General features: G+C 41.5%; 1 protein-coding gene across 2 annotated transcripts in view; it reads left to right on the top strand.

Annotated features, from left to right (window-relative positions):
* akap1b (A kinase (PRKA) anchor protein 1b) overlaps nucleotides 1-26,856 on the top strand; it is a 130,882-nt gene that overhangs the window by 60,041 nt on the left and 43,985 nt on the right. The window lies entirely within an intron of this gene.

The raw sequence follows: 26,856 nt of genomic DNA, 5'->3' as shown, positions 1-26,856 counted from the left end.
TGATATATTTAGGTGCTAAGTCGTTCAGGGATTTATAGACTAACAGAAGTATTTTAAAGTCTATTCTCTGAGATACAGGGAGCCAGTTTAAGGACTTTAAAACTGGGATGATGGCCTCTACTCTTTTAGTCCTAGTGAGGACACGGGCAGCAGCATTCTGGACCAGCTGCAGCTGTCTGATCTACCTTTTAGTCTGACCTGTGAAAACACTGTTGCAGTAATCAATTTGACTAAAAATAAATGCATGGATTAGTTTTTCCAGATTCTGCTGAGATATTAGTCCTTTAATCTTGGAAATGTTCATTAGGTGATAGAAAGCTGACCTTGTAATTGCCTTTAGATGCTTTTGGAGGTTCAGGTCTGAGTCATCACTACTCCAAGATTTCAGGCCTCATCAGTGTTTTCTAGCTGAAGCAGCTGAAGCTGTGTGCTTACTTTTGATCTCTCCTCTATTGATACAAAGATTACTTACATTGTTTTTATTCAGTTGAAGAAAATTTTGGCACATCCATGCATTGATTTCTTCTAGGCATTTACTCAGTGCTTGAACTGGTTCATAGTCACCCGGTGACATGATGTAGAGCTGTGTCATCTGCATAGTTATGGCAGCTGATGTTGTTTTATATGATCAAAGCTAGGGGGAGCATGTAGATATTGAACAGGAGGGGACCCAGGATGGACCCTTGGGGGACCCCGCATGTAATTTTTGTCGTCTGGGATGTAAAGTTATCTACTGACACAAAAAAGTCCGTCTTTTAAGTAGGATTTAAACCAGTTGAGAGCCGTACCAGAAAGTCCGACCCAGTTTTCCTGGCGTTCTAACAGAATGGAGTGATCGACAGTAACGAATGATGCACTTAGGTCCAATAGTACCAGCAATTTGGTTCTTCCACAGTCTGTATTTATATTGATAAGATAAGATAAACTTTATTGATCTCACAGTGGAGTAATTCACTTGTCACACCGGCTCAATAATGAAAAGAAGGTGCCAAAAGGAGGAAAGGTGCGTAAGGTATATACAGTATGTCCACATATATACAGTGGACCAAAAAAAATAAAACAAAAAAAATAAAGGAAATGGAGCAGAGATTTAAGATCACTTATGTACATTCAAGGTGACTTATATACATATGGATTTGATGTTGTACATTAAAGTGGTACCAGGTAAAGAACAACTGTGAGGTAGTGAGATAACTAAAACAGCTAAAGTCACTTATTTAACAGGATTATTGCACAGGTTATTGCACAAGGTATTAAATAGTAATTGCACGTTCGTTATTGCACATGTTATTACAGTTATAGTGCAGCATTGTAAAGTCTGATAGCAGCAGGGATGAATGACCTGCGGTAGCGCTCCTTTTTACAGACAGGGTGTATAAGTCTGTCACTAAAGGAGCTGCTCAGCTCCACTACAGTCTGGTGCAGGGGGTGAAAGGTGTTGTCCATGATGGATGTAAGCTTGGACAACACCCTCCTCTCAGCCACTTCCTCCACACCAAGAAATGTATATTCCTCAACCACCTCCACGGTTGAGGAATATAAATTTCTTGGTGTTAATCTAGACAACAGACTGGAAGGGAGACTCAACAGGGAAGCCATCTATAAGAAAGGACAGAGCAGACTACGTTTTGAGAAGCTAAGATCCTTCAAGGATTGCAGCAAGATGCTGCTAACCTTGAATACGTCTGTTGTTGAGAGCACCATCTCCTCTGCCACCATCTGTGGGGGCAGCAGCATCAGAGGCAGGGACCTAAAAAGGCTCAACAATTTGATGAAGAAGGCTGGTTCTGTTCTGAGGACGACCGTGGAACCTCTGGAGATAATGATGCAAAGAAGGATTTTGCATAAAATAGAGAAAATTATGGACAATCCTGGAAATCCGTCCGTCCGTCTTCTTCCGCTTATCCGGGGTCGGGTCGCCGGGGTAGCAGCTTCAGTAGGGAGGCCCAGACGTCCCTCTCCCCGGCCACTTGGGCCAGCTCCTCAGGAGGCGCTCCCAGACCAGCCGGGAGACATAGTCCCTCCAGCGTGTCCTGGGTCTTCCCCTGGGCCTCCTCCTGGTGGGACGTGCCCGGAACACCTCACCAGGGAGGCGTCCAGGAGGCATCCTGACCAGATGCCCGAGCCACCTCAACTGGCTCCTCTCAACGTGGAGGAGCAGCGGCTCTACTCTGAGTCCTCCCCGGATGACTGAGCTCCTCACCCTATCTCTAAGGGAGAGCCCAGACACACTACGGAGAAAACTCATTTCAGCCGCTTGTATCCGGGATCTCGTTCTTTCGGTCACGACCCAAAGCTCGTGACCATAGATGAGGGTAGGAACGTAGATCGACCAGTAAATCGAGAGCTTCGCCTTTTGGCTCAGCTCTCTCTTCACCACAACGGATCGGTACACCTGGAAATCCTCTTTATTAAATCCAATCTCATTGGAAAAGTCTGTCCAGTCAAAGGCTTGTTCAGATTGGTTGTAAAATAGATATTTAAATTGATTTGAAACTGATCATGGTTAATATACGTGCACAAATACAGGTAACACATAATGTAGGTTATATATGTCGCATATGCTTTACATGTTTTTTAACTTTTTAAAAAAAATTACTTAATTCTGAAGGTGTGGTGGTTTTTATTTTGCCGTGCGCCACGATAAATTACATGTAGCTGAAACCCAGGACTATAAACATTAGTAAAGACAAATCTCAAAGTGCTACATAGTAAAACAAGTAAGTGCTAAATAAATCAGAGAGCATGAAAAAGTAAACAAGATAAAAGAAACAAAGACAATAAGTAAAAGGGGAAGAATTCAATTAAAGGTCATGTTTAAAAGCAACCACAGTCTGTGGGGTCCTCAGGTGATCAAGGAGAGCATTCCACAGCCTGGGAGCAGCTGAGCAGAAAGTCCAGCCTCCCATGTACGGAACTTCGTCCTTGGTGGTTTCAGCAGATATATTGCGGTAGATCGGAGGGTGCGTGTTGAGGCCTGTGGGGTGAGAAGTTCCTTGAGGTACGGTGGAGCATCACCATGGATGCACTGGTGGGTAAGGAGGGAGACCTTGTACTCAACTGAGTGGGATAGGAAGCCAGTGAAGTGATTTGACTATGGGGGTGATGTGGTCATGTTTGCGGGCCCTCATCAGGATCCGAGCAGCACTGTTTTGTATGTACTGCAGGTTCTGAAGGCTTTTCTCAGGGATCCTGATCAGAATCAAGTTTAATTGCCAAGTAAGTTTGCACTTACAAGGAATTTGACTTGGTGTTGATGGTGCAGATAAAAAATAAGAATACAGCAAAATAAAAAGTAAAACGGATATATATACAGAAGCAATATACACTTAGTAAACTGTGTGTTAATGTAACACAGAAGCTTGTAAGTCCTAAACTGGGGAGAGAGATGGTGTCCAGTTTCACGGGCGGCTCTTGGTCTTGTTCATAAGGCTGGTAGCCTTATGAACTGTTCTTGTGGCGTGAGGTTTTGGTCCTGATGGACCGCAGCCTCCTGCCAGAGGGAAGTGACTGAAATAGTCTGTGACTGCGGTGCGAGGGATCAGCCACAATCTTCCCTGCACGCCTCAGAGTCCTGGAGGCGTAAAGGTCCTGGAGAGATGGAAGATTGCCACCAGGAGGGGATCGGTGATTTAGGTGTAAAAGCACAAGGCGCTCAAAGGACTTTATAACCACAGAGGTCAGAATGATGGGTCTAAAGTCATTAAGTCCTGTGGTCCTTGGCTTCTTGGGAACAGGGATAATAGTGGAGGATTTGAAGCAGGCCGGCACGTGACATGTCACCAGTGAGGTGTTAAAAATGTCTGTGAACACTGGAGACAGCTGATCAGCACAGTGCTTCAAGGTGGATGGAGAGAACGAGTCTGGTCCAGCAGCTTTCTTGGGGTTCTGACAGCACACCAACACACCGTGGTTCTGAAAAGTTTAACATCTCTCGTGTATGGAAAGAGTTGTCACTGAAGTAGAGGTGGAGGTGATCTGTTGGGTGGTGTTGTGGGGGGTGATTGCAGGACTGTCCCTTTGTCTGTCGAAATGACAGTAGTTGTTCAGGTCGTTTGATAACTGTCAGTCATTCATTGAGTGGGGGGCTTTAGGCTTGTAATTTGTTATCTGCCTAAGCCCTTTCCAGACAGAAGCAGTGTTGTTGGCTGAAAACTGGTTTTGCAGCTTCTCAGAGTATAGTCGTTTAGCGTCTTTCACCGCCTTGCTAAACATGTATTTTGTATCTCTGAATCTGCATTTATCCCCACTTTTAAAAGCATTTTCTTTCTCCAGCCTTAGCATTCTGAGTGTTGCTGTGAACCGGGGTTTATCATTGTTGTAACTCACCCTGGTCCGTGATAGAACACAGCAGTCCTCACAGAAGCTAATATATGATGTCACAGCCTCTGTGAACTCATCCAGACTGTTGGTAGCAGCCCTGAAGAAATCCCAGTCAGTAGAATCCAAACACGCCTGAAGATTCTCAACAGCCTCACTGGTCCACTTCTTTGATGTCCTCACTACAGGTTTGCAGAGTTTTAGTTTCTGCCTGTAAGCAGGAATCAGGTGAACCATGATGTGGTCAGACTGGCCCAGTACAGCACGGGGGACGGCGTGATAAGCATCTCTGACTGTGGTGTAGCAGTGATCCAGAATGCTCTTGTCTCTGGTCGGGCATTTAATAAACTGTTTATATTTAGGAAGTTCATGAGTGAGGTTTCCTTTGTTCAAGTCACCAAGAACAATAACTGCGAGTTTGCGCTGTGCGACCTGCACGTTTGCGTTCAGCGCGATGTAAACACCGACCAGAATGAATGAAGCAAACTCGCGGGGTGAATAAAAAGGCTTACAGTTTATGATGAAGGATTCCAGGTCAGGAGAACAGTGCTGCTGGATCACTGACACATCGTTGCCCCAGCCATTGTTGGTGTAAAAACAGATCCCTCCACCTTTCGCTTTGCTGAAAAGATGTGTGTCGCGGTCAGCTCTGTGACGTTGGAAACTGTCCAGCTGCAGCGCGGAGTCCAGAATTTGTCCACGTCTCTGTGAATCAAAAAACAGCAGATGAAGAGAAGTCCCTGTTTTTTTCCCAGCATCAGTCTTAGTTTGTGCAGTTTGTTTGGCAGGGAACGCACATTGGACAGAATTATGCCCGGTAGCGGTGAGCGGTGTCTGCGCTGGCGGTGACGCACCAGCGCGCTTCCCTCTCCTCTGGCTTTTCGCTGCGTGAGCAAAGGAAGTGATATTGACTTGTGCAAGAACAGTGCAAAGAATGCGTAAATGACAGTTACAGTGGGGGGTGTTAGAATAACTGAGCGAGGCATTGTAAAGATTGATGGCCACAGGCAGGAATGATTTCATTCCACATTACGTACCACTCTTGCTTATTGTGCACAGTCAAGGTTAACCAAATCTTTTTTTAAATAGCCATTGACAATTCCTGTATCTCTCCCACCTTTCAGCTTCAGAGCCTTGCCATCCTCCTGGGCAGCTTTCTCCATCTTCTCCTTCATCTTTCACATCCATAACATCACCTGATTAACTTACTTTCAACTTTGCAGCATCAAGCAAGTTCTTCCTTCACGCTTTTGCGAAACTGGTTCACAGTAGGGGTGGGCGATATATCGAATATACTCAATGTATCTCGAGTTTTCCTCAGCGCGATATTGAAAATGGCTTTATCGCGACCATTGCGTGCAAATTTTCACGGCAAGATTGAGCCATTGTATTTATTCACTGGGAGTTTAGTTTCTCCCACATTCTGTAACCACATCATTCGCTTTGCCTCCAAACCAGAAAGCGCTCTGGCGCGCGCACACACACACACACACACACAAACACGACGAAGCTGTGCTGTTTTTATGAAATTTTTATTCAGGTTTGGAAGAGATCGGCAAGACACAAGTAAGGCCTCAAACACTGTTTCTATTAGAATAATAGTGCCCATATTTATTATTCCCCACAGAATACAGCACACAAACAAGCATTAACAAACTCTATTTCTGCTACCCCACAGAATATAGCAATACAAAACAGCAAGCACTTCCTAAACACTATTTCTGCTACCCCACATAATATAGCAAAGTAGCAAGCATTAACAAACACTATTTCTGCTACCCCACGTAATATAGCAACACAAAACAGCAAGCACTTCTTAAACACTATTTCTGCTACCCCACAGAATATAGCAAAGTAGCAAGCACTTAAAGCAACATGCTTTCAGACAGGCTTGATGTTCCATCGATGTGGGAAATAAAATAACATGGCGCAAATCAGTGTGTGAAGCACAATATAATTCTAGTTTCACATGAAATCAGTCTTTCCCACAACACATTCTCATAAGTTCCCACCACAAGTTAAAACAAGTTATAACAAAATAACACATGTTGTTCTTAGAAACAAAATAACAGGCAAAACTCAGAGCATGAGCATATATGTTGCTCTTAATTTATGTGAACTCAAAAACAAGTACCAGTTCTTCCCATAATATAAGTGAAACAAGTTATATAACTGACCAGTTTTTTCCAAATTACATTGTCAAAGAGCAACAATAATTCTTTAATATATCACGTGCGATTACTTATGTTGACGAGACAGCGAGAACCATGGCGACAGCGGGTGTTTCAGGCAGTGGTTTGGATTTCACAAGAAGGATGTGGAACAAAATTCTGTAATTTGCAAAACATGCCGTAACACCATTGCCACAAAAGGTCGCAGTAGCACAAATTTGTTCCACCTAAAAAGTCATCCAGTGCAACTCTTGTAAATTCTGCGTGTCGACCCCCCCCCCCCCAACACTGAAGGAAACTTGAATTAAACCAGCCGTAAAACAGTTGAAACTGGTGTCTTCTTTTGCTAAATCCCATATGACAGAAAAAAACCGTTTGTTTAAAGTTTCCCAGCACCTAAAGAGCAATGGAAGTATGTGTTGCTGCGACTGGTCAGTTGATTTTATAGTCACAATACAAGCTTTTGTTTTTGGGATTGTCACATTTTTATTATACAGATTTATATGTCTTAAGCACAAAAGAGCACCTTTAATTCAGGTTTATTTTGTGTCAGATTTTTCCTTGGTGTTCCTTTTTGCTGCTGGGATGTTCTGTTTTTTAAGGTCCAGTGTTGATCACGAAAGAGCTCAAATGTGACAATATTGTAATTTGTGAAAAGCTTCTATGTGCAGCTGTGGTTAAAAAATAGCTAAAATATAACATTTTAGATAAATTTTTATTTTGCAATAAATCTTTAAAACAAAAAAAATGACACGGTAATAGGAGATACGCCAATGCAACTTTAGGCACTATGTGGCTAAAAACATTTGTTTTTCCAGTTATTTGAACATATTGTGATATATATCGTGTATCGCGATATAGCCCAAAGATGGACAATAATCCACCACTCCAAACTTACAACACCAGGAGCAAAGGCAGGAGAGGTTCAGTGCGGGCAGGGGAACCCCAGAAAACGCTACCCCCAGGGGTAGTAAGAACTGGCAAGGCCCCCCCCCCCAGGGAGATCTGCTCTTGGCCAATCTGAGCCTGAAAACCCTGTATTGAATCCAAGTGTTAACATTACCAGCTAATATTAAAGGATCTTTAGAGCCAATCTGATCCTGGTTCTTCCTATATCAAATCAAAAAGGTGCATAAACCATAGATCTTTGTGTGTCTGAAGCAAACAGTTTCCATTTTTCCCATAAACCCATATTGATCAACATGATCTAACATTAAAGTGTAGATCTCATAACACAAAAAAAATCAAACATGTGAGTCAGTGGGACAGAGCAGTTAAACAAACAGCAACACAATATGAGAAGAGTCCTAAACGTCAAGAACGCAAAGTTAAGGAAGCCTTCAGGCCTTTCATGGCACAAGGCAGAAAATAATCTAATCGCGCTTAGGGTCTTGGGGTCAGGCAACTCCACCCGTTGAAGAATAAGGAATCAGAGTTCTCTGGCTTCTTCATCCCCAGTCCTCTTCTTGATTCCCCCTCGCAGGCTGGACGATTGAGCTGGATGGTAATAAGCATTCAGTTCTGGATGGGGCACTGAGCATTTTATTTTGCATTTCTCTCTAGTAAAACACTTTGTGAAGATGGTCTGCAGACACGAGCTCTTGTTTCTGTTGGGGAACAGAAACAAGGTGTAATTAGTGTTCTTATCAAAACCCCCATTCATGTGTCATTTATTAAAAAACATCCTCAAAGCACTTTCACATTCAAGATATTTCTGTGCACAATTATTTAGCTCCCAGAGCTCTGCAATTTAATTATTAGTTAAAAGAGTAATCTTTATGTTCAAATGTATTTGCAGTAAATTCATAGTAATTCTTAACAGAATGCTTTTAATGTGTGTCTTAACTGTTGTTGTCTGACAGTTGAGGTTCTCTGCAACATAATTTCATCAACACATTCGTTTCATGTCATTTCCCATTTTATTTTGAAAACCCAACTGAGAAAAATAAAGCCTTCCCATGTAAAAGCCTTTTCCCTCTCTCCCTCTTTTTTTTTAAAGTGAGGTGCTGTTCTGCACAGAAAAGACAAAATATTTATACCATGCTGTTACTGTTCAAGGATGCCAAGGTTCTACACAACAAAGCAGTGAGCAGGAGAGCTTTTCGAAAATGTTTTAACATTGTTGAACAACCAAAGCTACTTAAGCAAATCAGAATTAGTTCCCAAATTAATCCTAAAATAAAGTAAACCATACATGTGATTATTTGCCATTTTTTATTTAACTAGGCCTCGGTAATCTGATCTATGTTTTCTGAGTGCCTGGTCAGGAAGGGTTAAGGTTCTCTGAAGCTTTCTGTTTTCAGCAACCCTGAAAACCCAGATTCCTTTACGTCAGTGTTAGGTGTCAGGTAACCTGTGGGGCCACCTCGTCGTCTCTCTGGTTCCACCAGCTGTGTCAAGTCCACAACAGCTCCAAACCACAGCAGCTCGTCCCTGGGTGCCGTGCCCCAGGTGTCTCCACACCCCCCTGTGTGGAACGTCTCTCATTGTAAGGATCTCACTTTACGTGCCGTTCAAGATGTTCTTTACACAACAGGAGTTCCAATGTGGTGTTTCTTTGCTGCTTTGATGTTCCTCAGAGAAAACCTTCATTCACTGATACATCTTCAAGCTGTTACACTTTTATCATCACAGCTTCCCAGCAATCCTGACCAGATCCAAAATGTCCCCATAATTTAATCTAATTAAATTAATCTTACTTATTTTCTGTATGTAAGACGATAACCATTAAATTAATTTTCAATTCAATTCAATTTTATTTATATAGCGCCAAATCATGAAACATGTCATCTCAAGGCACTTTACACAAACAAGTTCAATCATATTATACAGATTGGGTCAGATTATACAGATTGGTCAAAAAATGTCCTATATAAGGAAACCAGTTGATTGCATCAAAGTCCCGACAAGCAGCATTCACTCCTGGGGAACCGTAGAGCCACAGGGGGAGTCGTCTGCATTGTACATGGCTTTGCTGCAATCCCTCATACTGAGCAAGCATGAAGCGACAGTGGGAAGAAAAACTCCCCATTAACGGGAAGGAAAACCTCCGGCAGAACCGGGCTCAGTATGAACGGTCATCTGCCTCGACCGACTGGGGTTACGGAAGACAGAGCAGAGACACAACAAGAGAGACAAAAAAGCACAGAAGCACACATTGATCTAGTAATCTGTTCTACATTAGATGGTAGTAGCAGGTGAGCCGTCTTCTCTGGATGATGTCACAGTTAACAGAACACCAGACCAGGTGTACCTACTATGAAGAAAAAGAGAGAGAGCAAAAAGTTAAAAGCTGAAATGACGATAGTCATTTCAATGTAATACAATGCAAAACTGGAGAACAGTAGACTGAAGAACAGTAGAAATCAGTAGAGTGAGAAAATTAGACCCTGATGTCCTCCAGCAGCCTAGGCCTATCACAGCACAACTATAGAGATAGCTCAGGGTATGAGCCACTCTAACTATAAGCTTTGTCAAAAAGGAAAGTTTTAACATTAGTCTTAAAAATAGATAGGGTGTCTGCCTCACGGACCAAAACTGGGAGTTGGTTCCACAGGAGAGGAGCCTGATAGCTAAAGGATCTGCCTCCCATTCTACTTTAAGAGACTCTAGGAACCACCAGCAGACCTGCAGTCTGAGAGCGAAGTGCTCTGTTAGGAACATACAGGGTAATCAGAGCTCTGATATATGATGGAGCTTGATTATTAAGGGCTTTATACGTTAGAAGGAGAGAATTATCCTGATCTAAAAGTCCTCAGGTTAACAGTTAGCTAAAACTCAGTGTTATGTGTTTTTTCCCTTAGGATGTTTAACTGGTTAAAAAGATTATTGAGATATTTGTGTTCTAGTTGAAAGATATTAAATCTCCATAAATATTGTAACCATTGTACACTGATGCTTTAATCCTAAATTTACCCATGTTAGTTAGTAGGATGTGTCATTATGCTAATTTTATTCCAACCTTATACATTTTAGCCAGTAATCTTTCTTTGCGTTATATTGATGCCTGCCAGAATAGCAGAAATCAGCTTACTCTAAGATGTTCATTAAATGAAATGCTATTTAAAAGTTCACATTACTCTACCTATATAGAGAAAACTAATTAATTAATTTAACTGTTGATATAATACCCACTTAATTTATTAAGTTGCTCTATGATGCCATCAAGTTACTTCTTTAAAAGTTTTCCACCTTTACATAATCTTAATGTGTTTCGTAATGTGTGTTTTGTTTTAATTGTGTACAACAAAATCTGAAGTGAAATGCATAAAGTCGTGTCTGCAGAACTCATCTGTTTTTGTTGAAGGTTTTCCGATGCCTGTCATAGTCCTTCATTGTCCATTTTCAGTCCAATGTCTGAGTTTAGCAGCACAACTTTCTCCTTCCCTTCATGCCCATCCTCCAGTCCTCACGCCTGCAAACAGAATGAATTCTGCCAGCATTTTTTGCCAAAGAAAACGCTCCATAGGTTGAAAAATTACAGCAAAGCAGTCTCAAACAACATTTTAACTGCAGTGTTCCCTCTAAACTGACAAACATAAAAGAAACAAAAGGATAAAAAACAAATAAATCAAACTTTACCTCTGACAAAATAAAACTCATAACTGGATCAAGCTGAAGTCAATGACATCACCTTTACTCCTTGTCCCAAGGATCAGCCCCCATGGCACTGTTTTGGTATTCTCTCGCATCTGAGAATGTCTAAAAAGAGACTAAATCTCTATGTTAGCACATTCCTATCATATTGACCAGGTTTCTTTGCAAAGAAAATGAAGCAGAAAGATAAAGCTGTTAATAGCAGAAAGCAACAAACTTTTTAAAGACACCACCTTTCCCCGCTGGAAGAAATCCTTGCTTGGTTAAAACTAAGTATAATTTAGTGTCCAAATCTGATTATGACTCCTTACCGCACTGCTAGCACTGTCTTCTCAGAGTCTTCTGTTGGCAGAAAGGTGGCGTCTCCTTTAATCTGAAAGCAATAACTCAGAGAAAAACGAGTATTAATAGCATGCAGTTAAAACCCTGGTCCCCTTAGTGTCCCTTTAACGTGATGTTGTTCTGCTGATCCTGGGAAACTATATCTATTCCTCACCTTTCCTTTGAAACTCTGTTCAAAACACTTCCAAAAGAAAAAAAATAAATAACCAAAAAAACTAAAACAAAATTGTCTCCCAAGGAGCACAATTGTCTTTTCCAATATGTCATACATTATTAACTTATTACAACTTTTGATTTCTTTCTGGTCCTTTGACCATGTGTATTTGCTGTTAGTAATAATTTGTATTTTAATATACCTTTCCAAATCTCAATTGTCAAGGGTGAAACTTTAAAGCAATGATTTTCCCTTTTAGTTTTTAGTTTTAACTTCTAGTGTTTTCTATAAATAAGAGTTTTCCCCGTAAGCACATTGAGAAGGCTACCCAAAACAAACCCAGATTAGAATTAGAATTTAACCCTTCAGAAGCTGGCTTTATTTTATTTTTTTACCACTGACATAGTTTTCGTGCCCTAGGCCAGAACACACAGACCCCAGCTTGCCATAACATTCGGATGTTTACATCATCGTCAGATTTGTTTATCATATCTATTGTCCTGTTTCAGGTTAAACTGTCCCTCTGAGGTTTGCCTCAGTTCAGCGTGTCTGGATAACATCAGATGTTTTTGTAACTGATGACGCGTTTTAATGTGAACTTCTGATATTTTGACGCTTTTCAAAATTTCTATTTAGTTGCATTCAAATTCCAAGTAAAAAATAAATAAAATAAATGAATAGAGATCCCTTAGAAAAGCAATTCATATTTAGTTCCATACAGTTTCTTCAAAGCACAGTTTTTCTCATCTATTTAAAACAAAAATCGTGTACATCAATGTATTTCAAATGGACTGGTTTGTGATGAATCATCATTATTATTATAAGCAATGAGATCTCAGTAATTTTAAATTACTTTAGGGCTAAAAAACAAGTGATAGGATCTCTGGCTAAATTTGTAAAACAGTAAACTTAACAAGCTTATGTAAAGCTTATTACCAGTTCCAATTTCTAACAAAGCTGAAATATTTCTGTTCAAGCCATGTTAATCTCTCAGTGTATCAATTTAATTTGGATATTTAATGTGGGAAAAACAAACTTTGTAATTGGAGTCTCTCTTTTCCTTTCCCTTTTAGTTAACATAGTCCATGCTTAAAAATGTCATTTGAATTACGGAGCTGCAGTTCTCCCAAAACAAATGAACATTTTGAAACCATGAACATTAATTTTAACCGAATTAATTCACACATATGAACGTTTAGTTACATACGATACATACATAGGTACAGTTACATAGAAACGATGACATTCAGACAGACAAACACGTGCAGGCCTGCTTTTTCACTATCTTAAATAGTTCTGTTTTTCATAATTTAACGTCTATGGCAACGCCGAAAGATGTTTTCCTCACATCTGATGGTCACCTTTTTGGTATAATGGTCTTATCAAAGCTGCGAACATCTTTGCAACAGTCAAGGACTTAAGCACCCCTGCCGCTTTCATCCACAACAGCAGTGGACAGCCTCTTGTACAAAACCAAGACAAGAGGACTTTAATTGACCAGCTGCAAACTGCTCAGCCCGGTCACCCGTTCTCCAGGTGAAAATCACTCTGCCCCTCCTCCTCCCAGCATGAGAGGCTGTATTGCAGCTGAAAACGTATTTCAATTAAATTTTGAATTTTAGTTTTATGTTAAAACCTTAGTCACTGTTCTGTATTGCGAATCCTGTTTTATATAAATATAATTAATTATTTCTACCAGTTTTTACTTTTACTACCTTTTAGGTTTACAGTTTTAAATTTTAAAATTTCTTGAGGTATTCTTTAAATGGGGTTTAAATTTTAAAAGCTTGCAAGCATTTAACAATTGCGTTTGTTTTTAAAAGAGCTGGAAAATAATCCCCTTACCGTCTCATGAAAGAAAGGTTTGGATCTTTGCGCCGACGCCCAGAGACGCTCCGAGACCAGGAGCTCCTCCACGTCCCTTGAAAATCCATTCGGGGTACCAGAGGCCGGATAACCTCTCCGGGCCGGCCAAAGCAGCTCCTGTCCTCGGACTCCCCCGCTCGTCGGTCGGAGATCTTGTTCGTTACGACAAATGTTATGGGAGTTCTGAACAGATAACTGACCTCCCTGAGTTACTGAAGAAGGAGACGGTGGAGTGATATAGTTCCAGCACTTTTATTGAGAAACAGAGCAGAGATCACATAGATGGAAAGTAATCGCACCCCACGGTTCCGCTGCAGTCTGCGTCTGCCCTGTCTCTGCCTGTCTCACTTTTCGGCTCCCCTAATACTGCACAGTGGCCTTCCCATGAGACAAAACAAAGACAGTCTATCGTAAACAATCAGTATCCCCCAGCAGCTGCAGCATTTGGCCTTGCAATCAGCAAACAGTGGATCTTATACACAGACATCAGTTCTCCAGGCCTCCTCTGTCCGAGTGGTGTGAGGCCATAGTGACTTCAGAATAATAATTCTTATAACACTACACAGCCCTCTTTCTAAAATAATGGCAAAATAAATTTCACTGTTATATTGAATTAACTTATTTTTCCAGCAGAAAGATTGCAACAAGAAGGGAACCCATAAGGCTGGCAAGTTGGTCCTCTTTTGGCTACTGAAATTAGAAATGGCGGTGCAACATGGCGTCTCCCAGTGGGTGCACTGCCGCTTATGTATTTGTAATCACCTTATTCTTAAGTTATAACGGTGCTTTTATTTTTGATGTGAAGGTATTAGACTTTGCCAGAATATGTATGTATAAAAGCAATACTTGACTTTTGCTAATTAAAAGCCAAATTAGTTAAACTCTGTTCCTTTAAACTACACTAAGCAAAGCTGCAAAACAACTCCCTACTCCATACAGCCATAGAGAACTTTAGGTAAATTTAAGGGTGCATGCACACAGCCCTGTTTAGTCTGCTTTAATAGGACTTTGGGTCAGCTGCTCAGAATGTTTGATTCCTTTGCGGAGGTGTGAATGCACAACCAAACTCTGGTGACCAAAAAAAAGCAAACTTGGGTCTTCCTCAAAACCTAGGTTTCGGCTCAGAGGATTCCTTTATTGTCACAATGTGTTATCCATCCATTTTCTGACCCGCTTAATCTCTCATGGGGTCGCGTGGGTTGCTCGTGCCTATCTCCAGCATTCACTGGGCGAGAGGCCAGGGTACACCCTGGACAGGTCGCCAGTCTGTCGCAGGTTTGACAGGACAAACAACCATTCACACACACTCACACCTAAGGACAATTTAGAGAAGCCAATTAACCTGACAGTCATGTTTTTGTTTTTTTGGACTGTGGGAGGAAGCCGGAGTACCCGGAGAGAACCCACGCATGCAATGTGTTACCGAGGTGAAATTACCTTTGAGGCAGACACTGGCTTAGGATGTACAGAAAAAAATAACAAGTAACATGACACGCAGTCATTTTTTAAAAGGTAGTTTTTCCTCCCACATATTAGAGCATACAAAAGATGAAGTACGTAGCAGAATCCGAGAACTCTGATATCAGTCCCTTAGCGAGTATTATGAGCCATGTTACATATATTAGTCCGTCCTTCATGAATCTCAGTAATGAGGTAATTTTTGTGCAGTGACCTTTCGGTTGAACTGAACTCTTGAGTTGTTTGGATACATATGGGAATGCCAAGAGGACCATAGGCCACTCCAAAAGCAGGAAGGGGACTATAGGACGGGGTGATGTGGGTAATTGTGCAATAATACTAATAAAGTCAATCATATATTGTAAATCCCTTTCCCAACATCTGTGTAACTGTGACATCAGTTCAATGAAGCTGTATGCATCCCTGCTGGTACACAGCTGCCTTGAGCCGTCTCATCCGCTTTGTGTAAAATATAACATTCTCCATGATCCTTGGCTTCATCCTCCGCTCAGGCTCAGCCCACTGTTGAATTGTGCTTGTCTGGCACACTTGCCAAAAGACAGTGTAACACTTATAACTTTGCAGGATGAGAGAAAAGCATAAGATTGGAGCTAAATGAATAAGCAAGATGTTTGGGCCAGCCGGTACGGCTACTACATGAAATCTGGAGTCAATGAGACTCAGACAACGGTTAAATGTGTAAATAGCTGAACTGTATTAAAAAAAAAAAAAAATATATATATATATATATATATATATATATATATATATATATAATATATATATATATATATATCATAATCTCTATATATCTCTATACTCTGTGTGTCTGTGTCTATACTGTCATATCTCTGTGTGTATGTGTATTATAGTCTTCATCTGTTTGTATGTGTCTCTCTGTCTCTCCTGTGTGTCTGTGTCTCTCTCTGTCTCTCATCTGTGTGTCTGTGTCTCTCTCTGTCTCTACTCTGTGTGTATGTGTCTCTATCTGTCTATCTCTGTGTGTCTGTGTCTCTCTCTGTATGTGTATCGTCTCTCTTGTGTGTGTCTCTCTTCTCTCTCTCTCTCTCTCTCTCTCTATCTCTCTCTCTTCTCTCTCTCTATCTCCTCTCTCCTCGTCTCTCTCTCTAGTCTCTCTCTCTGTTCTCTCCTGTCTTCTTATCTTGTATGTAAGCTTCGGATGTCTACAAATAAAAATAGAATTCTTATATAAAACAAGTGTACGCATGGCTTACAGGCTCATTTTCAGATTGCAATTAAAAATACATAGTTTTAAAGCATCACTTGGCTTTGAATAGACATAATGCTGAAACATTTACCTCCACAAAATGCCTTGAAACTCTGACCGTGTGGAGGGTCCCACTAGCATGTGATGCTTATCATGCTAATGGGATGCTGTTAGATTAAGACTTTGAATTTAGCTATTTTACGTGTTGTATTTGTTTAATGCAAACCCCTAAAAACTGACCCATGTAATTATAACAAGATATATTTCTCCTCATCCATTATAAGTGTTATGGTTTTGTCTTCGTCTGTTTTTTTTCTCACCCTTCACTCCTTCAGCAACTAGTTACACCTGTTGGACATTAATTAGTCAGGATTCCTGTCACCTGCCAGGCTCCCTACATAAGCTCACCTTAGTCTGTTCCTTGTTGCCGGCTCCTCTTCAGGCAATCCAACACCACGCCTGTCAAGTCAGTTCGCTCCTGTCTTCAGTCATTACTACCATCAAGCCTGTCAATTCCAGTCCTCGTCTTTCACGTCTTGCTCCTCGTCTGTTTAGTTAAGTACCTGTTTGCTGCGCTGCTGGATTCTGCTCCTCTCCGTTGTCCTCTGGTCTACCGTTCTGGTTCTGCAGCAGCCCAGCTCCTCTGGATTTCTCCCCACTCCGTTCCTGTCAGCCAGCTCCTGCACCCTACAACTCCGTCTGGTAACTGACTCTGGTTTTTGTCATCCATCACCCACTATTTGCAATAAACTCTCAAAACCTGCTCTGTATGTGCGTGCGGGTTCATCCAAGACAAATCATGACAGTACGAGCCGGCAAAAGGATGAACCCGAGCACACACAGAGCATGGTGCAGGAGCTGGCAGGATTTAGCCACTTCCTCAGTCTGAGGTCAGAATCAGAAATACTTTAATAATCCCAGAGGGAAATTGTTGTTTCAGTACAATCGGTATAACATAAAGGTCGTTGATGGTTCTGCTCTGCTGGGGTTGCTGTCCGCGACACCCGCCTCTGGTTCGTCTGCCCGGGTCGGCGCCCGCGACGCCCGCCTCTAGTTCGTCTCGCCGGGATTGCTGTCCGTGACGCCCGCCTCTGGTTCGTCTCGCCTGGGTCGCTGTCCGTGATGCCAGACTCTGGTCCGTCTCGCCGGGGTCGCTGTCATCGACGCCCGACTCTGGTTCGTCTCGCCGAGGTCGCCGTCCGCAACGCCCCGCTTCTGGTTCGTCTGCCGGGGTCTCTGTCCGCGACGCCCCGCCTCTGGTTCTGTTCCGCCGGTGTCGCCCTCCACCATGCCCGCCCTGGACGCCACTGCCCTGCGCTCTCAGGGGGTTCCTGTGCTCTCAGGGGGTTCCTGCGCCCTCAAGGGTTCCTGCGCCCAAGGGTTCCTGCGCTCTCCCAACGTTCACAAGGTCCCGGCGCTCACAAGAGCCCCATTTACACTACCCTTGTTAAACCGATCCGAGCCAAGATCAGTCCGAGCTTGGATCAGTTTACCAAGCCGAGCCTCGTTCTGACGACCGTTTACACACCACGCTATCCCGGTTCCTTGGTTGCTCCTCGCCTCCTAGTGATGATCTGCGGTACTACTGCTCTCAGGGATTGAAGGCGGGACAAAGCAAATCAAAATGGCGGCGCCCGTAACATTCAGGTTATGGTTGGACAGAGTCGGCTGGTTCTCTGGTGTTTCCTCACGCTGTCTTGTCCCCTGGCGTTTCCTCACGCTGTCTTGTCCCCTGGCGTTTCCTCACGCTGTCTTGTCCCCTGGCGTTTCCTCACGCCCTTTGTCCCCTGGCGTTTTCTTACGCCCTCCTGTTCCTCTTGCGTTTCCATACACTCTTTTTGTCAGCATTTCCATACGCTCTGTGTTGTCAGTGCAAGGAAACCATTGCGCTCTTTGTTGTCAGTGTTTCCATACGCTCTGTTTGTCAAATTTTTTTACGTTCTCTGCTTGCCACTGTTCTCTATTTTTGGTTCACTTTGGTTAGGTTAGTTTTTGTTTTGATTCTACCATCCTGAGCCTCCCTCCACCCACCCTGGTTAGGTTAGGCTAGTTTGAGTTTGTTTTAGGCCGTCTAGAGTCCGGCCTTGGGGGGGAGGGTGGAAGGGGGTGATGTCATGGTTTGGTCTTTGTCTGGCTTTTTCTCTGTTGTTTTTCGGTTTCTCCTCCTGTCACTCAGCTCACCCTCTGCTCCTTCAGCAACTACAGTCATGGCCAAAAGTATTGAGAATGATTCAAATGTTAGTATTTACAAAGTCTACTGCTTCAGTTTTTATAACGACAATTTGCATATACTCCAGAATGTTAAGAGTGATCAGCGTAACAGACGGGTGGAAAAACGAAAACCTAGGAATTTTGACAAAATGCAAGCATTGATTGTGCAAGAATGGACTGCTATCAGTCAGGATTTGGTCCAGAAGTTGATTGAGAGCATGTCAGGGAGAATTGCAGAGGTCCTGAAGAAGAGGGGTCAACACTGCAAATATTGACTTGCTGCATTAACTCATTCTGTCATTAAAAGCTTTTGTTACTCATATGATTGTAATTGTATTTCTGTACGGATGTGATGACATCTGACATACACACATGAAAGAGGCAGCAGATCATGTGAAAATATGATATTTGTGTCATTCTCAATACTTTTGGCCATGACTGTAGTTACACCTGTTGGACATTAATTAGTCAGGATTCACGTCACCTGCCAAGGCTCCCTATATAAGCTCACCTTAGTCTGTTCCTCATCGCCGGCTCGTCTTCGGTCAATCCAACACCACGCCTGTCAAGTCAGTTTGCTTCTGTCTTCAGTCAACACTACTATCAAGCCTGTCAGTTCCAGTCCTCGTCTGTCACGTCTTGCTCCTCATCTGTTTAGTTAAGTACCTGTTTGCTGCTCTGCTGGATTCTGCTCCTTCATCTCAGTTGTCCTCTGGTCTACCGTTCTGGTTCTGCAGCAGCCCAGCTCTTCTGGATTTCTCCCTGCTCTGTTCCTGTCAGCCAGCTCCTGCACCCTTCATCTCCGTCTGGTAACTGACTCTAGTTCTTGTCATCCATCACCCACTATTTGCAATAAACTCTCAAAACCTGCTCTGTGAGTGTGTGCTGTGTGCGGGTTCATCCAAGACAAATCATGACAAAAAGGAGCTCATCAAATCGTCAGTCAGAAACTATTACATATTATTTTAGATTAACAGCCATTTAACCTTCTGTTTCGATTAAATCACTCTTGACTTAGGTTAGATGTAAAAGGCTGAACTTGGAATAATTTGTTGTGTTGTTTTTGCTTTCGCATTTATCAGTTTTAATGTTTTTCATTTGTACAAAGAAGTTTTTAGTGTTGCTTCAGTGGTGAATAACTTTATGGAAGCATGTATGTTAATCACATATTAATAAATTAATGCCAGAAGTGGCTTAATTCGCTAACTTGTGCACTTTTTGGCCTGGTAACGTACAAGTTGTAGGGGCTTCAGTGACAGCAACTTCAAAGGGGGGGTTGATGTTGTACGGCAAACGCGGCCGAGCGGGGGGGGGTTGTAAGGCAAACGCGGCCGAGCGGGGGGGAGGGGGGTGGGGTGGGGGGGTTGTAAGGCAAACCCGGTCGAGCGGGGGGGGGGGGAAGAGACAAGCGCGGCGACAAGCGCGAGGGAGGACTCTATCTTGTGATTAATAACAGGGCTGCCCAACCTGACGCGGCTCAGGGATTACGTCACACGCAGCGTGACGTACAATGAATTTTTCAGACTAAAAGGCGCACTTAAAATCCTTAAATTTTCTCAAAAATCGATAAGTCGCCTTACAATCCGGTGCGCCTTATGATTACCATTGTGCTTACTGACCGATTTTATGTGGTTCTATGCGCTCAGGACTTTGGTTAGCAACAAAGCTGCTCCGCTCAATGGATATTCGGAGTGTTACGTTACAGTGTCAGTCTGATCGGACCACTGAGCTGCCTACAAGGCTTTCTGACTGTAATGTCGAAACTACAAGTGCATTCATGTAAATGAATTAGATATGAATTTTCTGTTTATTTTGGCCTTAGGTTAGAAACAGGGCAGTGTAGTCCAACTACTCTGTCCTCCGTCAGAGACGGATAGCTCTTCCTCTCTGGAGAGAGAAGTGTAAAGGAGGAAACACGCTGGACGCGTTGCAAAGCAGCATGCGCTTGTCCTATGCTTAGGTTAGCTTTTCATTTTAATCAATCAATAAATGTACACCAGAAGCATACAGTTCCTATTTCAGATGCATATACGCTCCTGTTTGGCAGGGAATAAATGGGGAAAACATCCTGTTCACTTCCAAGAGTATCCCAAAATAAGAGTCGTTGAAAGTAAAGCACCATGGATGATGTAGTTGTGACAAGGTAACAAGCTAACAAACTAAAATATGCGTTTTCTAATCAGATATGGTCAGGACACGGGACTTTTAGGTGATCAAAACAGGATATACTACTGATAATTTGTCTTTCTTAATTACTTACCCAATACGAAAGTTCTACTCTCTGCAGAATCGTGCATACTTTGCAACATCTGGTGTAAATTTATGCTTTTAAAAACATGCATGTAAGCTGCACCGCTTACGTTACACGGCCAGTGTATTTCATCCTAAAGGTGATCAGATTTGATTTCTCTAATGAAAACTGTGGATGTCTCTGATTTTGTTAAGCACAGAATCTCTGCCTGGGGTTGGTTTGTTTTGTCTTAATTGCAACGCCGACTGGGGGAGTGGTGCGTTCGGCAAAGCTCTACTACGTCGGGACGTATCATGATGGAGTTTTTTACTCCATGATACACTAAAATTGGGGACATTTCCGGGGACATCCAAAACAGATGTCTCCATCACAGAGAGGTTTCTTTCCACCCAATCAGAGTATGGCTTGCAAATACTACATTCAGATGGAATAAATCAAAATGCTGCCTCTTTTGGCAGAAATTACTAAACATAATGGTGGGATTGAAGAAAAAACAACCAATAAAACAGTTTAATATTTTAGCGTAAAATATTTAGTCTAAAATAATTCCTTTAATTACTAAGTGAGGTGTGAAAATGTTTTTGCCTCTTTTCTTTCCACCTTCTGGGAGGTGATGTAAAAGTTTCTTGTGATCATAATCATCATCATTGTCATATTATTTAAAGAGCACAAGGTAAAACACAATAACATTTAATAAAATGATTTGGGTAATGACTCAATTTAAAATAACAATAATAACTTTATTAGATTAGATTAACTTTATTGTCCCAAAGGAAATTTGATTTGGGTTACAGACTCTGGCTGCTACATAGTCCAAACTATGCGTCACACTGCATTCACACATAAAATACTACTATAAAAATTCCATTATAAGACAATAAATAGATGCATAAAGGAGCATGTTACATTATATTCACAATAAAAATTTGAAGGAAGAGAAAAAAAAATAATAATGATGATAATAATAAAGATGTATAAAAACCGTTCTTTAACAAAAATCTGTGTTAAGAGATAATGAATACAAAAAAAGAGCATGTGGCAGTTTAAATGTTGAATACTGTTGCCTAATAATAATAAAAACTTGATATCAAACATAATAGAACCAGCCGGCACAGCAGAAATACAGGTACCAAGAAAAGTTGAGAAAGATAAAATCTCAGTGAGGTTGAAGTCAAATGAGTAAATTTAGGTTTTAAGACAAGTTTTAAAACTGGACAGTGGAGGGGCCTGTCAAATGTACAAAGGTAAGTCATTCTATAACTTAGGGGCACCCAATAGAGAATGCCCTGTTCCCTCTAAGCTTCTGCTCAGAACTGTCAATGACGGTGAGCAGTTTGTCAGCAGACGTGAATGAGCAAGCAGGGGTGTACAGTCATGGCCAAAAGTACTGAGAATGACACATATATTTTCACATGATCTGCTGCCCTCTGGTTTTCATATGTATATGTCAGATGTCATCACATACGTACAGAAATACAATTGCAATCATATTATGAGTAACAAAAGCTTTTAATGACAGAATGAGTTAATGCAGCAAGTCAATATTAGCTGTGTGGACCCCTCTTCTTCAGGACCTCTGCAATTCTCCCTGGCATGCTCTCAATCAGCTTCTGGACCATATCCTGACTGATAGCAGCCCATTCTTGCACAATCAATGCTTGCATTTTGTCAAAATTCCTAGGTTTTCGTTTTTCCACCCGTCTCTTGATGATTGACCATAAGTTTTCAATGGGATTAAGATCAGGGTAGTTTCCAGTCGCTGATTAAGGGGGGGGCGCTGGGGGCGCGCGCACCCCCCTTTTGGAGACCAAAAGTATTTTTTTAAGAGCCCAAAATTTTATACTTCATAGAATTATGATTAATGGCCAGTACCTGTCATTTAGAACGCATTGTGACGCCGGCGCGGCATAGCAATCACCGATACTGGGGGCGGCATTTAGTGCCCAAATTTGGGCAGTAATGACGCCCTGACATCACATCCTGTGTTGTTTCTTAGCAGAGGCACTGCACTCATACAGCTGCGATTAACAATTATTTCGGATTTCCAGAGGACTTCACCATTGACATTTTCGAGAGCTATTGTTGAAGCAACAATGCCCACATGCATGGTAGTTTGATGTTGCAATACATTGGGTAAAAGTGGAAAAACATCACAAAAATAAGGAGACCGCTGCTGCAGCAGACAGATTCAACTCACAACATTCCTTTTTGGTCTCCTTGCCTCAAACTGGTATGGCTGGATTTTGTCAACAATCAGGTTGCTGTCAAGAAAGTCTTCTATATATTCCAAATCGCTCTCAGATGATGATAAATCTATGGAACTCCCATCACTATCGCTAATTAATCCATCACTCTCTGCCGCACCAGTCGTGGCCATCTTGGATAATAGCGCGCAGTGACGAGCCGGTTCTTCTTCTACTACTACTTCTTCTTCTCTTTTTTTAATAGAGAAGAAGAAGAAAAAAGGTATGATGATCGCTAGAAATGTTGATAATGAGAAAACATGGGGTTCTCACAAGTTGTGTAAAGTTGTAAAGTAATGCAATTTCAGGAAAACTTTTTCCAGTTACGGAAAAGTTATGAAAATTAAATTTTTGTTGCACAGTTTGTGAAAAGTAATGAAAAAAGAGTGTAAAGTTAAAAAAAATAGTGGACATCGACACGCATACAATAATTATTGTGTAGTGTGTATTGTCTGATCTAAACCTTTCAGTGCCACATGCGTTTTATTGTTAAAACTAAGAATGGTCTCGTTTATGAAAACATACTAGGCTTAAAACTATTGCCAAGCAACTTGCATATGATGAACGATGAGAGTGAGAAAGAGATCTTTACATCATATAAAGAAGATCTACCATCAGGATCAACATTCAGGCACGAAGTGAAGTTGTGGCACACAAAGTGGTCATCATCAGTGGAAAAACCCAGCTCTCTCCCTGAAATTCTAAGGATAACAAGTGCTACCCAAACATTTTTATGATTCTTCACCTTCTGTCAGTTATACATGTCACGAGTGCTTCTGTGGAACGTGCTAACTCAGGCCTTAAAGCAGTGAAAACTTTGCTGAGGTCAACAATGGGACAGGAAAGGTTTGTGGCTTTGCTACTTATGTATGTCCACAAGGACATTCATTTAGACATCAACAAAATCATAGACATATTTGCCCAGAAGCATCCCAGAAGGTTGACATTTGTAAACCCATTATCATCGTCATCATAACGTTGAAGATGTTGTAGAAGAGAACAATATTCTTTGTCAAGTCATACATGTTCATCGGTCTAACTTACTTTAAAGTTTTTTTTCTCAACATGGTTTATCTTGTTAAAATATGTTAAAAATCCTTTATCACTTGAACTATACCAAACTGTTCTTAAGTCCTTGGGTCTGTCTAAGTATTTTTTTCTTAATATAGTTTATATGGTTAAAATATATTGTTAAAATACATGTATATTTTTAAAACTTTTTTGTCACTTGAACCATATCAAACTGTTAAGTCCTTGGGTCTTTTTATTTCATTTTCTGTATAAATATTTCTGGAAATAAAGAAAATCTTTGTTTGATTAATTGTTAAGGATAATTTTTTCTTCAAACTACTTTTTAACCTTGTGCATGCTGTAAAAAGCACGAGATTTTGACTTAACCCATTTTCAATTACAATAAGGTAATCCTGCTAATTCCACTTATGTTCATCCATTAAAAGTATTATCAATTAAAAAAACCTTCGATGAATAATTAGGGTAGTGTGAAAGAGTAAAGATGGCATTCTTTGGTCATTTAGCCTCACATTGTCTTGACCCCATGATCCTTAGGTGTGCACCCCCCTTTGAAAAATCCTGGATCCGCCCCTGGTTTCCCGGCCATGGACCCAAAATCTCTGTTTTGTTCCCTGAGCCAGTTAGATATCACCTTTGCTTTATGGCAAGGTGCTCCATCATGCTGGAAAAGGCATTGTTCATCACCAAACTGCTCTTGGACGGTTGGGAGAAGTTGCTCTCGGAGGACATTCTGGTAACATTCCTTATTCATCGTTGTGTTTTTAGGTAAGACTGTGAGAGCCGACTCCCTTGGCTGAGAAGCAACCCCACACATGAATGGTTTCAGGATGCTTTACAGTTGGCATGAGACAAGACTGGTGGTAGCGCTCACCTCTACTTCTCCGAACAAGCTGTTTTCCAGATGTCCCAAACAATCGGAAAGGGGATTCATCAGAGAAAATAACTTTACCCCAGTCCTCAGCAGTCCACTCTCTGTACTTTTTTGCAGAATATCAGTCTGTCCCTGATGTTTTTCCTGGAGAGAAGTGGCTTCTTTGCTGCCCTCCTTGAGACCAGGCCTTGCTCCAAGAGTCTCCGCCTCACAGTGCGTGCAGATGCACTCACACCTGCCTGCTGCCATTCCTGAGCAACCTCTGCACTGCTGGTAGCCCAATCCCACAGCTGAAATATTTTTAAGAGACGGTCCTGGCGCTTGCTGGTCTTCCTTGGGTGCCCTGGAGCCTTTTTGGCAACAATGGAACCTCTCTCCTTGAAGTTCTTGATGATGCGATAGATTGTTGACTGAGGTGCAATCTTTCTAGCTGCGATTCTTTCCTGTTAGGCCATTTTTGAGCAGTGCAATGATGACTGCACGGTTCTTTTTGAGATAACCATGGTTCACAGAAGAGAAACAATGATGCCAAGCACCAGCGTCTTTTTAAAGTGTCTAGTGGTGTTATTCTTAATCATGACAGATTGACCTCCAGCCCTGTCCTCGTCACCACCCATACCTGTGTTATTGGAGCAATCACTGAAACGATGTTAGCTGGTCCTTTTAAGGCAGGGCTGCAATGACGTTGAAATGTGTTATTGGGGATAAAGTTAATTTTCTAGGCAAATATTGACTTTGCAATTAATTGCTGTTGTGCTGATCACTCTTTATAACATTCTGGAGTATATTCAAATTGTCGTTATAAAAACTGAAGCAGTAGACTTTGTAAATATTAACATTTGAATCATTCTCAATACTTTTGGCTATGATGGTACTGGTGAAGAAGCTCATTTAAGTAAGGTGGGCAAAGCTGTTTAAAACCTTAAAACAAACAGAAGTTCTTTAAACTGAACTCTTAAGATAAACAGGCAACCAGTGAAAGGAGGCCAGGATGGGGTAATGTGCTTTATTTTTTTAATTGATAAAATTACTTAACTAAAGTCCTTGTTTGACTGTGAAGTTTAAAATCATCGTCCATTTTCAAATTGGTGTTCATTAATTGGGGCTAAACATTCATTGACAGGGGGTCTAAATCAACAAAATCAACACTTCTTTGGGAGTTTCAACTGGTATATTTCACAATTTATGATTTGCAAAGACAAAGTGATTTGAATTTTGATGGTCTCCTCGTCATTACCTTTATCTCTTTTTACATTTTCTCTCTCATTCAATTCAGGACTTTCCATATGCCTTATCATCTAGGTCTGTATTGAAAAGCCTACAGTAATGAAATGTTGATTCTGAATGTAGTGTAGGAATTCCTTCAATATAAACCAAAGAAAATTTTACATTACCTGCCAGAAGCTGGGAAAAATCTTTAAAAAAAAGAGTAGTGTTGCACCGATACCATTATGGGACGGGGCTCCGATCCAGCACTAAAATGGTGGTATCGGCGAGTACCAACAAATAGGGCACTGATACCATTTTGATGTTTGTATATCACTTCAACGCAGCCTTCTCTCTCCTGACTAGTATTATACATGTTATATAAGTTCATGAAAGTTGCACTATTTTGGCATTTGAGAGCCAAAGGTTTATTCAACTATTGTCACCCATTCCAGGTAGGCAATAAAAAGTTCTACTACCCTAAGTAGTATACAGTTCTTCGTATATACACACACACACACACACACACACACACACACACACACACACATCAATTTCAAACAGATGGTATCGGCCAATACTGAACAGCCGGGTATCGTATCGGGGGCCAAAAAATGGCATTGGTGCAACACTAAAAAAGAGACACCTCTCGTAGTAACTCAAGGAAATATTTTAGCCTAAATATTTTAGGCTAAAATGAGTAAACAGTACTGATGGATTTTTGGCTAAACTAAATAGAGCAGTGTTACATGTCATTGTTTCTAAAATGGCATTTTTCTGAGCTGTGTCTAAAAGGGCAAAAATTGAGAGTATACCCACTTCTCCAGGGACCGTTACATCACTGCCGGACAGCCACAGATCAGCTGCAAGGGGCAGACAACAGTTACCAATGTCAAGTTACTTTTCT

Source organism: Fundulus heteroclitus, unplaced genomic scaffold, assembly GCF_011125445.2.
Source record: "Fundulus heteroclitus isolate FHET01 unplaced genomic scaffold, MU-UCD_Fhet_4.1 scaffold_60, whole genome shotgun sequence".
Lineage (NCBI taxonomy): Eukaryota > Metazoa > Chordata > Actinopteri > Cyprinodontiformes > Fundulidae > Fundulus > Fundulus heteroclitus.
The sequence above is the reverse complement of the archived record's forward strand: the minus strand, read 5'-3'. Positions and strand labels throughout refer to the sequence as shown.